The 12,817-nt window shown below is 46.9% G+C and overlaps 1 protein-coding gene and 1 long non-coding RNA gene across 2 annotated transcripts in view; one reads left to right on the forward strand and one right to left on the reverse strand.

Moving 5' to 3' along the window:
• Positions 1 to 12,817, reverse strand: part of ERFL (ETS repressor factor like) — a 157,141-nt gene that overhangs the window by 76,647 nt on the left and 67,677 nt on the right. The window lies entirely within an intron of this gene.
• On the forward strand, positions 1,925 to 7,859 carry LOC309537759. Its single transcript, XR_014221998.1, has 3 exons — positions 1,925 to 2,197; positions 6,990 to 7,049; positions 7,437 to 7,859. It is a non-coding gene; the product is annotated as an uncharacterized lncRNA (long non-coding RNA).

The raw sequence follows: 12,817 nt of genomic DNA on the forward strand, positions 1-12,817 counted from the left end.
GTGTGGTAGTATTAAGAGAGGACGCCATGTGAGGAAAATTCGTCGGTGACAGGGCACGTGTCTGTGTGTGTTTGCGCGCACGCGCATCAGAGGACATGTGTGAGTGTGTAAGAGAGAGAGGGCGGGAACTGCTAGAGAGGTTATGTATGAGGGGAAAACCCCGATCAGAGGGAGTGTGTGTGTGTGTGTGCCAGGGAGGAACGTCCCTTTGAGAGGAGTGTGTTAGAAGTGTGCCAGAGGCGCACCCATATATGGGTGCGAGTGAGAGGGAGGAAATATGCGCGTGTGTAAATAGGAAAGAGAGTGAAGAAGGCGTCCTGAGGGGAAAGGAGCGTGTTGGGGGAAGATACTGAAGCCAGCCGGGCTGGTGGAGTGAGGGGAAAAGGCCTCTCGAAGAGCCGCGCTGAGCGTGCAAGAAGCCCAAGCTGTGGCGCCTGACAGAGGAAAGGGCAGAAGGGTCGCGACCGGGGCGCAGCTGAGAAAGTATTGTGTGAGGGAAACTGCGCGCGCGCGCGCATGTGTAAGAGACGGGGGCAGTACGGGAGGCAAGAAATATGCGCGGGGGCAAAGGAAGTGTGAATGGAAGATCGCGAGTGTGTGTGTGTGTGCGTAGGAGGGAGCCAGGCTGAAAATGTTTTGAGGGCAGGTGGATAGGGAAGACTGCGTAAGTTCTACCCCTGTTGGTGTGTGTTGTGTAGCTACACACACGCAGTTAGGGTTTACACACACACACACACACACACACACAGAGAGAGAGAGAGAGAGAGAGAGAGATAGAGAGAAAATGCTGACTGATTCATAGGTTTTCTTTACCAAGCCACAAACAGCCTTAATAAACAAAAAGAGCCCTCTCTCTCTCTCTCTCTCTCTCTCTCTCTCTCTCTCTCACACACACACACACACACACACACACACAAACACACGCGAGCGCACAACAGCTGAACTGGGCGGTGGAGAAGGTTGGATGTGTGTGTGAGAAGCAACACACACACACACACACACGATTCATTTTGGATCTGGGTTATTGTGCTGAAGTTCCCTGATTTGCGAGTGTGCAGGGGATGGTTTGTGTGTTTCAAGAAAGATCTTTCCTTCTCCAGGGCGATCTGTTTGGGGTGGGGGGGGTTCAGGAAGATCTCGCCCCCCCTTTCCACCCGGGGAGACTGCAGAGGGTGGTGGGGAACGGAGTCCGTGTGTGTGTTTTTGTATCTGTCTGGTCTCCTGGAATTATGAAAAATACCCACCATCGACACTGGACTTCAACTTCGATTAAGGCAGATAGGACATGACAGGCTCCGATCAATAGCAGGCCCGTCCTATAAAGTGTCAAGTAATGAATCAATTTCGACTAAATTTTCCATTTTTCAGGGGCCGTTCCGAGAGAGAAGAATATCCTCTTTTGTAAAGATATTATTATCGATTTCGGCGGCAATTTGACATCAGGGGTAGTTAATTCCACTCAGAATAAAATTGAAAACACTTGAGAGAGAAAAGAGAGAGAGAGAGAGAGAGAGAGACAAAGGAAGAGAAGGCGGGAGGGAAGGGGGGATAACCATGGGGAGAAAGGCTAGAAGGAGGAAAGGAGAGAGAGAAAGGAGAGAGGTGGACATTGGGATGAGTGGCGAGATAGACAGGCAGAGTGGAGGAAAAGAAAGGAAGGAAGGAAGGATGAGAGGAATAAAAGATGCTGCATAACGTGGATGGATATGGATGGATGGGCAGACCAGATGAATTTGGGGGATAAGAGAGAGAGAGAGAGAGAGAGAGAGAGAAAGAAAGAAAGAAAGAAAGAAAGAAAGAAAGAAAGAAAGAAAGAAAGAAAGAAAGATTCTGATGGTTTTGGTGAATACTATATAGTCTATACCTATAGGGTGGGCTGAAAGAAGGATGGAATGGTAGGATAGAAACACTGAATATCATGAAAGCAATTGATGAGATGTTTCAGAGGCTGCTAAAAGCATAAGGGGTCAAGGGCTTTGGAATGGGAGAAAGTGTGTCAGCAACTAGGACAGAGGAGCGGCAACTAGTAACGAGTATTTTTCTATTTCATTATTATTTATCTTACCCGCCCTTCACCATGAGGGCTCAGGGTGGGTTGCAACAATTTAAGAATACAGCACTGAAAACTGTTAAAAGAGATTATAATCAGGAGACTAGGGTAGGTCCTTAAAAAAGAAGAAGAAAGCAGAATAAAGAGGTGTGTAGGGAGGTAATTCTGCACCGTTACCAATATCTCCTGCCAACTCTGAAAGAGAGTCATCTCCCTCACAGATTCATCTCCAGAAGCCCTCCCCCAAAACATCTGGCAATGGCCCAGTTCTTGTTTCTTTTGTGACAGGAAGTGTATCCAAAGCTGGTGGAGGGGAATGGCTGGCCGCCAGATGCTACTGGACTACAACTCCCATCAGCCCCAGTCAGTGTGATCATTGGCCAGGGATTGTGGGAGCTGTAGTCCAGAAACATGGGGAAGGTGAAAGGTTCCCCATCTCTGATCCAGAGGTGTTGATAAAGGCCACCAGAAACCAAGACAAGCATTGGGTGGTGGGAGCCTTTGTGTGAATGCTTTTTCAGAACTCTACAGATGTTGGGGTCCCTCTGAAGGGTGCACTGAGAGATAAGAGGTACTGAATTGACCACAGGTCTGCCATGCTTCAGAGCATGCAGGGTCACAGTTATTAGTCCCATCACCACCACACGTTAGAAATCTGACTCCATCCAGAGACTTGGCCAAGCACTACCTATGGCAGGGCAGATGTAGGAGCAATGTTCCATGCCTACCCTATCCTAAGGTTACCAGATGTCCCTGTTTCCCAGGGACAGTCACCGTATTTACAGCTTTCTCAGCATTCACGTGTACATAGTAAACAATAAGTGTCCCCGGATTCACTGAAAAAAATCTGGTAACCTTACCCTATCCTGGAGGGGAGGAGGTTACTACCCCATGCTTTTAACAAAGCCCAGCTCACCTTCTCCTTATTTCTCTCAATAAATGAGAGGATTTCCTGCCTACCATTCCCTTTGCATGAAGAAAGGATGGGGAATCTGTGAACCTCCTCCAGTTATTGCTGAACCACAACTCCCAACAGCCTTGGCAAGCATGGCCAGTGATCAGGGAAGATGGAAGCTGTAACATCTGGAGGGCCACTGTTTTCTCACCCCAGCATAAACACTGGATGAAATAAATGTGAGCGCTGTGTTTGTGTGTGTGTGTGTGTGTGTGTGTGTGTGTGTGTGTGTGTGCATGCCTCAGGTTGGAAAAGGAAGCAACAAGGGACTTAATTCAACAAGGGAGAATTCAACATTTCTCTTCAAGGACCCTTTGGGGGAAAACAGAAAGGAAGGAGGGAGTGTGAGAATGTTAAATCCAGCTGCATAGCAGAACTGTTTGTGGGTGACTCTTCCTAAACAAGCATTAGTAGTACTCATGTTGGGGAAAGTTAACATGACGTGGCACTTGAGAGTGTGAAGCAGGGGTGGCCTATGTTGTACCCTCCAGATCATCTCCTACCATCCCCAATATTCAGGGATGATGGGATTTGTAGTCCTGAACGCCCATAGGGCACCTTGTTGTCCCCCCTTGGCATGAATGTGTGAGGCAGAGATTTATGCAGGAATTTGTGACGGATGGGATGTGTACATGGCCTTGATGGGTGAACACAGTTGATTTGGCACAATGTGTGTTGAAATGGAAAAGGATGAGATTCACAGAGTTTGTACACTATAATGTTCACCATTCTCTACCCCAGTGGGATGGGGTGGTAGAGCACACTGGTTAAAAAGAGGTCTAGTAAACAGCATTTATCATGATGTGCTTCTGCCTGTTAAAAGTGATTTGTGCATAGAGTAAGATATATAGACAGATGTATAGATTTTAAAACAATAACACCTAACTGTGCGCAAGAGTACATTTACACAGGACTTTGTTCTGTGCACAATACATAGGAGCTTCAAAAATGTGCATTTGTATAGAAAGTGTGCCGTATAAATGGGGAAATATGTGAGTGACGATAAGAGCCCATACATGAGAAAGTGCGCACAGAATGGAATGTGCATATGAACATGCAATGTTGTGGAAATATTGTGGTGGATGTGATTAATGGTATGAGTATATTTGTTATCAAAGCTGTGAGTGTGCGTTCAGGCGCTGATGTCTATCTGCTGGCTTACTTACCTATCTCTATGAAGGACAGCTTGTGCAGGACGTAAGTGTAAGAATGGACACAACAAAGTCTGTTGCTATTTAATATTGCCTCTGGTCTTAGAGAGAGAGTACAAAGAGTCTGTGTGCGCAGGAGTGTGCACACACAGACAAGAGTGGGTTGTTGTTTGGTGGCTTTGTCCATAGGGATCATTGTAAGAATTCTCTCTGGATCTACTCACAGCTAGCCAGGCGTGCAATAGGAAACCTCCCCATTTATCACAGGGACAAGTCATGCTACATAAGCTTTCCCCAGCCACAATGTGGGAGGAAGGCTATTTAACCCCACCCGGGGGGGGCATGATGCATCTGGTCATTCTCTGAGTGTGTACACACACACACACACGGGGTGTTCGAGAACAGAAACACATAACTGCTAGGGCAACCCCTTGCTCACACAGCTATAGGGTTATGACTGCTGCTTGATGTTCTGCTCGCCTTCAGGGTAGGAAATCCCACTTATACTATGGCCATGCCCAACACTATCAATGGCTACTGGCCACAGCTGGAGGCAGAATTTAGTTGGAAACTCATGGAATCATAGAGTTGGAATAGACCACAAGGGCCATCGAGTCCAACCCCCTGCCAAGCAGGAAACACCATCAGAGCACTCCTGACATATGGTTGTCAAGCCTCTGCTTAAAGACCTCCAAAGTAGGAGACTCCACCACACTCCTTGGCAGCAAATTCCACTGTCGAACAGCTCTTACTGTCAGGAAGTTCTTCCTAATGTTTAGGTGGAATCTTCTTTCTTATAGTTTGGATCCATTGCTCCGTGTCCGCTTCTCTGGAGCAGCAGAAAACAACCTTTCTCCCTCCTCCATATGACATCCTTTTATATATTTGAACATGGCTATCATATCACCCCTTAACCTCCTCTTCTCCAGGCTAAACATGCCCAGCTCCCTTCACCGTTCATCATAAGGCATCGTTTCCAGGCCTTTGACCATTTTGGTTGCCCTCCTCTGGACACATTCCAGTTTGTCAGTGTCCTTGAACTGTGGTGCCCAGAACAGTACTCCAGGTGAGGTCTGACCAGAGCAGAATACAGTGGCACTATTACTTCCCTTGATCTAGATGCTATACTCCTATTGATGCAGCCCAGAATTGCATTGGCTTTTTTAGCTGCCGCGTCACACTGTTGGCTCATGTCAAGTTTGTGGTCAACCAAGACTCCTAGATCCTTTTCACATGTACTGCTCTCAAGCCAGGTGTCACCCATCTTGTATTTGTGCCTCTCATTTTTTTTTTGCCCAAGTGCAATGCTTTACATTTCTCCCTGTTAAAGTTCATCTTGGTTTTTTTGGCCCAGTTCTCTAATCTTTCAAGGTCGTTTTGAAGTGTGATCCTGTCCTCTTGGGTGTTAGCCACCCCTCCCAGTTTGGTATCATCTGCAAATTTGATCAACTCTTCCAACTCTGCAAATTTGATCAACTCTTCCAACCCCAGGAAGGCCCCCAGAAGCAACTTTAGCCCACATCACTTAAAAAACCGGGTCTAGTAGATCTGATTTGAGACTCAAAATTGATTAATTTTGTTGTTGTGTATATTTCAACAATCAGAAGGGTAGCACAGATGCTGTAAACAACCCCACTGAAAAAGATAACAGTGGTTACCCCAGACCTCGTTGCTGGTCATGAAGGGGTCCACATAACAGTAGAAGCTTCAGAGCCCCCAAATGTAGGTCCACCACATCTGACACCAGCACATCTTCTGCATACAGAAGGTGCCATGTTCCACCTCTGGCATTCCCAGGAAGTACTGGAAAAGATTTTCCAGAACCTTGGAGAGCGGCTGCCAGTGCACTGTGGACGCAATACTAAGTTGATGGAGCATCAGTCTGGGTAAGGCAGCTTCCAGTGTCTTTGGAAGGTCAGAGCAACCTCCAGCTTGAAGACCACTGAAGTAAGAGACATTGCTAACACCCTGAAGTTCTGTTTCCAGGGAGCTGTAGACATAGTTCTTTACGCATAGTTTTAGAAACAGCCCATTTTTCCAGGCCTATCAGAATCCTGTTGGGTTGCCTTCTGGATATGATGTAGTTGCCGGGCTTAGCAGGTGAGAGAAAAGCACACTCCAAGCTGTGCATGCTCTGCAAACATTTTATACATCAATTCTATGTCGAGGTAGCTCAAATTCTGTGCAGAACAAAAACCAGGTTGCAAACTTCACGAATTGACAGAATGGACATGATTTTGCATGGTTTATTCAGATTGCACCATTCAGTGGGAAGGGCAAAGAGCAGAGCACTGCAGCCTTGCTTCTTGGCCAGCACCAAGATGAAACTTCGACTGCTAGATTCATCAAGTATAGCTCGCACACTGCCAGGCCTATCTTTGCAGCCATGAAAACTAGAAACATGTTTTTTGTTTAAACGAATGGTGCAGTTTTCAGGAAGCGGAAATTTTCACAATCCCCTATTCTGCTTTTGAGGAGCAGGTTGCAACTACTTAGCCCAGAACATGCCAGTCCAGTGATGGCTGGTGCCTATTGAAGTTGGTAGGGTGGCAGGGGTGCCAACTCAATATTTGTGGGGAGGGGGCCAAGCTCCCCAAAAGTTGAGAGGGTTGCAATCCCCCGCTGCTGCTGGGAGAGCTCTCATGTGCTGGGCAGGATGAGTGCACCCTCCCCAGCCCCCACCATGTGAGTGCTGGTGTGCCAGGCAGGGGGGGGGGATGCGTCACATGGAGCTGGGTCCCCTCATTGTGGTGGGCAAGTCGGTGCACGTGTAGGGTGGCCCACTGGCTGAAAGATAGTAATGCTAGATTCATTGCTACCTTCCTTTTTACAGAATCCCACAAGGTGCAACACTGAGGAAGCAGAAAGCCTGGGCTTGCCCACTGGACTGATCGTAAGTTGGCAGGCAGACAGGTGGGGGCTAGCTTTGGGCTGACTGAGGTTGGTGGGGCAGTGCCCCATTTCCCAAGAGTCCAGCCTCCACTGACGCTGCCTATGTTTATCATGTTGTCATATATTCTAGGCACTGAGAACTGGTCTAGGGGGCTGAGCCCTAGCTCAAATTACGTCCCACCTTCATTCTTCCACACATGTATGTAAGGAGGTGTGGAAAGCTTAATCTTGGTTCACCGATTGGTTCCCAGAAAGAGAGGGAAAACCAGCCAGCACCATAGGAAAGAAGAAAAAGGAAAAATATCAAAAACAAATGATAGCGTGCACCAGTATTACTCGTATAGGTTCCCATTTCTTTCTCTGAATATGGGCTAAATGTCTTCCTCAGGTTGGACAGAACTGGCTAGGTCATGTTGGAAAGAAAGGATATGAAGGCCAGTGGTGAAGTGGAGCAGCAACTGGGTGTTTGTGTGAGAATAGTTCAAAGGCTTTTAAAGAGCAAGGGCAACAACATCGCCTGGCAGAGTAACTGATGGCGTTTCCTTGCTCTGACAAGTATACTGAGGTTTCACGTTTTTACTGTTTGTGACAGATTAGAATAAAGGAAGACGGAAAATGAGTCAAGGACTATAATAAAGAAGAGAACGGCTTCTTCTTTCCTTTGACGGGGTTCCTACTTCATGCCAGCAATACTTATTTGCGAGATGGTTTGCATTTCTGATTAGAAGCTAAATGTTGCATTTCAGATGGCTGAAGATCTTTTGCTAATGCTGAATGTGTTTAATCAGTTGAACCTATGCTGTCAAAAGTAAGCACTAAGTTCAACGGAGCTTATTTCCAGGCAACTGTGTAGGATTGCAATCATGCTACGTAAGTGATAAAGAATGATATCCTAATTCTACCCCCCCCCAGCATGTTTCTGGACCATCACTGGGGACATGGCTATGAAGGCTGTAATTAGAAGCTCCTGAACGTCAAAATTTACCACTACAACACTGATTGGAGGTTATATCTTCCAGGAAGGAACTCAATGGCTCCAAAATGAGCAGAGAGAAGTTGATCAAGAGAATCCTTTTGGGGGGGGCATTGTGCATGGTTGGTGCCATCAAAAACATAACTCTTTTTACAGAGCAATACTCATGAGCTCAAAGGTGCTTGCCTTGGTCGATCCTGTTGTACATTCAGGTCAGCCACAGAGTTTCCCCCCAAAATTGGAATCCACTTATTGTGACCACCTCACCCCCAGCTTCCTAATCAATACTTTAGATGTAATCAATTGCCAAAATCAAATTAGGTATAATCAATTTTTTTTTCCAGCTAGACCACTGGCCCATGTAAACTAGGTGTATCTGCTCTAACTTGAAACAGCTGTTCCAAGCTTTCAGGCAGAAATCTTTCTCATTCTTGCTAGCTGAGCTCCTTTAACCAGAAATGCAAGAACTTGAATATTGGAAACATTCCCCTATTTGCAATTGGTATCCTCTGGCACAGAGTGGTACTGTTAGGGTAGGAATTTAGGCCAGAAGTTCCAGAAGGGGGACCCCAAAGTCAGCAGAGCTGGCTTGCCACATTTTGAGGTATGCAGAGTAATACAAATTACCATATTGGGTTTGTGTGCCGTTGTTGCTGCTGCAAGACTGATAAATTCAGAGTTTAGAATTACCTAAGCTGACCATTGTGGGACGCGGGTGGCGCTATGGGTTAAACCACAGAGCCTAGGACTTGCCGATCAGAAGGTTGGTGGTTTGAATCCCCACGACAGGGTGAGCTCCCGTTGCTCGGTCCCTGCTCCTGCCAACCTAGCAGTTTGAAAGCACGTCAAAGTGCAAGTAGATAAATAGGTACCACTCTGGCAGGAAGGTAAACTGCATTTCCGTGCGCTGCTCTGGTTTGCCAGAAGCGGCTTAGTCATGCTGGCCACATGACCCGGAAGCTGTACACCGGCTCCCTCGGCCAATAAAGCGAAATGAGTGCCGCAACCCCAGAGTCGGCCACGACTGGACCTAACGGTCAGGGGTCCCTTTACCTTTAAGCTGACCATTGGCACAACAAAAGAGGGGAGCAGAGGCTAGCAGCCTAAAGTCCGTTGTCCATAACCAGTCCACTTCTGAAACCATTGCCGACACTGTACGGCAGCTCAGCCATAAGTCAGAAAGGAAAAGCTGTCGTCACGCTGGATACAATCTAGAGGACGGAAGGGGATTTGTGGTGCTCCAGATATCATTTGACTACAACTCCCATCACCCCCAACCATTGGGACTGGTGGGAGCTGGAACCCAACGGCTGGAGAGCCACATGTCTCATTTACAGTGACTACCCCTAAAAGATATTCCAGATAACTTCAGTCGGGGGTGGGGAAGGGAAGGTCAAAGATAGGAATATGAAGTGGTCATGAAGAGGCTTGGGGTCTCCCCAGGCACTTCTCACCACCTGGTAACACGTGTAAACAGAAACTGGTAAGAGTTCAGATATTTCAAGATACATGTACCAATGAAATAGGACGTTGCTGCCTGCCATTGCTTGGGCTGCAGGGTTCCAGGTGGTTTGAGTCCAGTAGAGGTGGATGGAAGGACCTCTTTAAAATGTGCAGAGCATCCTCCAGCTCCGGCAATTCATGCCCTCCAGCCTCTGTCGAATTCCACCCGTCTGCTAAGCAGGGTCTGGCAGGGTCGATGCTTGGGTGAAGAAGGTACGACTGCTAAAGAGAGGTCTGGGTGGTTCACTGCATTGAGGCTCTCCCATTAGAGTTAATACGGTTCCTCAAGGTCTCTTGGGTATTGCCTGGTTCTTAGAAAGGAGCAGAATGGGTAGCTCAGTAGGAAAAACAGATTGCTGCTGCCCTCCAAACTCCTCCTCCGCCCCATGGAGTCCAACCACCCGGATTCAGTTCTTAGGGTTTGCTTTTGTTTTTGTTTCGCAAGGGGAGTAGAGGAATAGTTTCTAGAGGTTAAAGCTGGAATGTGGGTAGCTAGTGAGAGGAAGAAGGATTTCTGGGCTGCAGGGGTATTTCTGAGTACATAAAGGTTTGGGGGTACAAGCTCACAGTACAGATTTGCTTAAATTTATTGAGGGCTTCTGGGCAAATTAAGAATGGTGGGTGACTGGCAATGTAAGTTTTGCTAGGAGGATAGGGTCAGGAAAAAGAGGTGCCCCAAATAAATTTTAAGGAACAAAGGCTGCTATTCTAAGCACACCTACCTGGGAGTTCTCTTAGTGTCTCATTTCTCCAATCTTAAATACAGCTTTGCCACATTTCTGCAGCATTTTTTTAAAAAAGGGAAAATACTCAGGCAAATTTATCAGCACTTTAGTGCAAATTTGTCTTAATAAATGTGCCTGTATGTATGCATACTTTCGCAAAATGAATGTTCCTAATCTAATGTATTATTTAATTTTATAGATGTGGATACATGCATTTTTATTCCCCAAATATATGCATTTTTGTGCACATTACTGGGCTGGAGAAGTGTGAATTTCAAAGAAGGGCTGTGCTTCAGTTCACATATTGCTTCAGAAAGTGAGAGTTATGTAAGTTTGCCTTTATATATGAACTGAATGAAATTTCTCCCTCATCCCTACCTGGGAGCAACTCCTATTTAACTTAGTAGGACCTGTATGGCAAGGGTAGATAAAGAGGAACCTCCAAGCTTCCTAGACTGTCCTTCTTGTGCTGACATATTGGTCTTTCCTAGGGTAGCTGTCATCATTTCCTACTTACACTGGGAGTGGAGACATATTTGCATCCCTCTCCTGCTGAAGACAAAGAGCAAGGAGGCTCTTAGTATCTCCACCTTAATAAGCTAAAACTAGGATCTTGCCCCCCTTCATGGATCACTGCCTTGTCATGGTGAAGGGGCTTGAATAACTCCAAGAAGCTCTGAGCTATGCCGTGCAGGGCCACCCAAGACGGACAGGTCATAGTCGAGAGTTTAGACTAAATGTGATCCACCTGGAGAAGGAACTGGCAACCACTCCAGTATTTTGCCAAGAAAACTCCATGGACATAAAAAAGAGAAGCTTTGAGAAGAAAGTGAGAGCTTCCAAGGCATGCTCTGGTTCATGGGGTCATGGAGAGTCAAACACAACTAAGACGACTAAACAACAACAACAGGATCTTGCCTATCAAATTTGTATTTCCTTTAACAAACTTAGTTTTCTTATTCTCCAAACTTTGGATCTAGTCTGATTATATTCTGGGTAAAGAGTGCTGAACAATGATGTTCAGTTAAGCTTCCAAATTTAACACCAAACACCAACATATGGTAATTCTTGGTTGCTAATAGTTCATAACAGCGCTTCTCAAGCTTTCTGCATGGACTTCCCTGCTTCTCTGCTGAACGATCTCTGTGCATTTGTCACAGAACCACAATGCCTTGCAGAGGATATGGGGTCATACACAGAGCGTACACAGTTCATTCGGGTCATCAGTTAGGCCTACTGGTAGGGCCTGCTCCTAGTTTGAGGGGTCCCTCGGCAAAGTACTCTCTAGTGGAGACCCCACTCTGTTGGTGGGTCTCCATCTGTGGACTTGTCTGGTCACAGGAGCAACAACAAACAGCTGTGAGAGCCACCAATTAGATTGCCCACAATGCTCTGGATTCTTGTCACAATGGGGAGCAGTGTACAAAATTAAAATGATGGCTCATAGACTCCATTGCTTAGCACAGCGAGCCCAAGGCAAGGTTGAGTAAAGGTGTTGGGTACTGATTCTAAGCCCGCCTGTTGGGTTGCACCATTGTTCCACATGAACCGAGCATTGTTGAGCTCTAGAATTATGTAAAGGTATTTGTGCTGGCCCGATACAACAGTCCAGCACATCCACTGCTTCACCTGCAGATGTAAAGGAGAAGCAGAGCTGTGTATCACCAGCTTGTTGCAGACACGTACTCCAAAACTTTGGATAACCCCACTTGGTGTTTTTATGTAGAGGTCCAAGATGATGGGCCTTCGGCTTGATCCGGCAGAGTTCTTAAGCTCTTTAAAGAGGGACAAAACATAAATGGGACCATTTCTTTCATAAAACGTTACAGCAGGAAGTTAGAGGACAAGCGCTGGTTGTAAACGAGGCAGTATGACCACCCCAAAACTTTTCCAGGAGTGAACCGCCTTGAAAGGAGGATCACGTATAACCACCCCAATATCACCTTGTGCACAAACCATCGTGAATGCACAATAAAAGTGACCCCTTGTGGGGAGGGGGCTTTCAATGTCTAGGACTCATGAGCTGGCTAGAGGCAGATAATGGCTCTAGGGAATGATCAGATGAAGAAAGGGGAAACTTCTCCCCATGGCCACCCCCAAGCAGCACCCATGGTTTGGTGTACACACAAAACGCCAATGGGTGTTTTGTTTGCAAAGCAGCCCTTTCCTGACAAAGACATTGCTGCCCTTGCGGGGCGGGAGGGAAGGATTGCTGGGAGATTTCCTCTGGCACCCCCAGCTCCATCAGCCTGCTGAGGTTTGGGGTCATTCCCAGGGGCGCGAGGGTGTTAGACAAGGCTGGAAACAAGGGCCCACAGCCGTTGCCTCTCTAACCGGTTGCGCTAGAGGGGTCAGAGGACTTTGCAATATCTCAGACTGCAATCACCACGCTATTTGCCTGTCACCATGGCCATCAAGCCCGGCTATCAACACGGCAATTGCCTTTCTCTGTCTCTATGTTTCCATATCGCTCCATTTCCACCCCCCCTTCCTTTCTTCTCTGATCCCCCTCCCCAATCCTTCTTCCCTTCACTCTGTCTCCCGGGTGCCATAATTCCATCCACCAGC

This window comes from Podarcis vaucheri (genome assembly GCF_965113315.1).
Source record: "Podarcis vaucheri genome assembly, chromosome: 7".
In the NCBI taxonomy this organism is placed as follows: Eukaryota; Metazoa; Chordata; class Lepidosauria; order Squamata; family Lacertidae; genus Podarcis; species Podarcis vaucheri.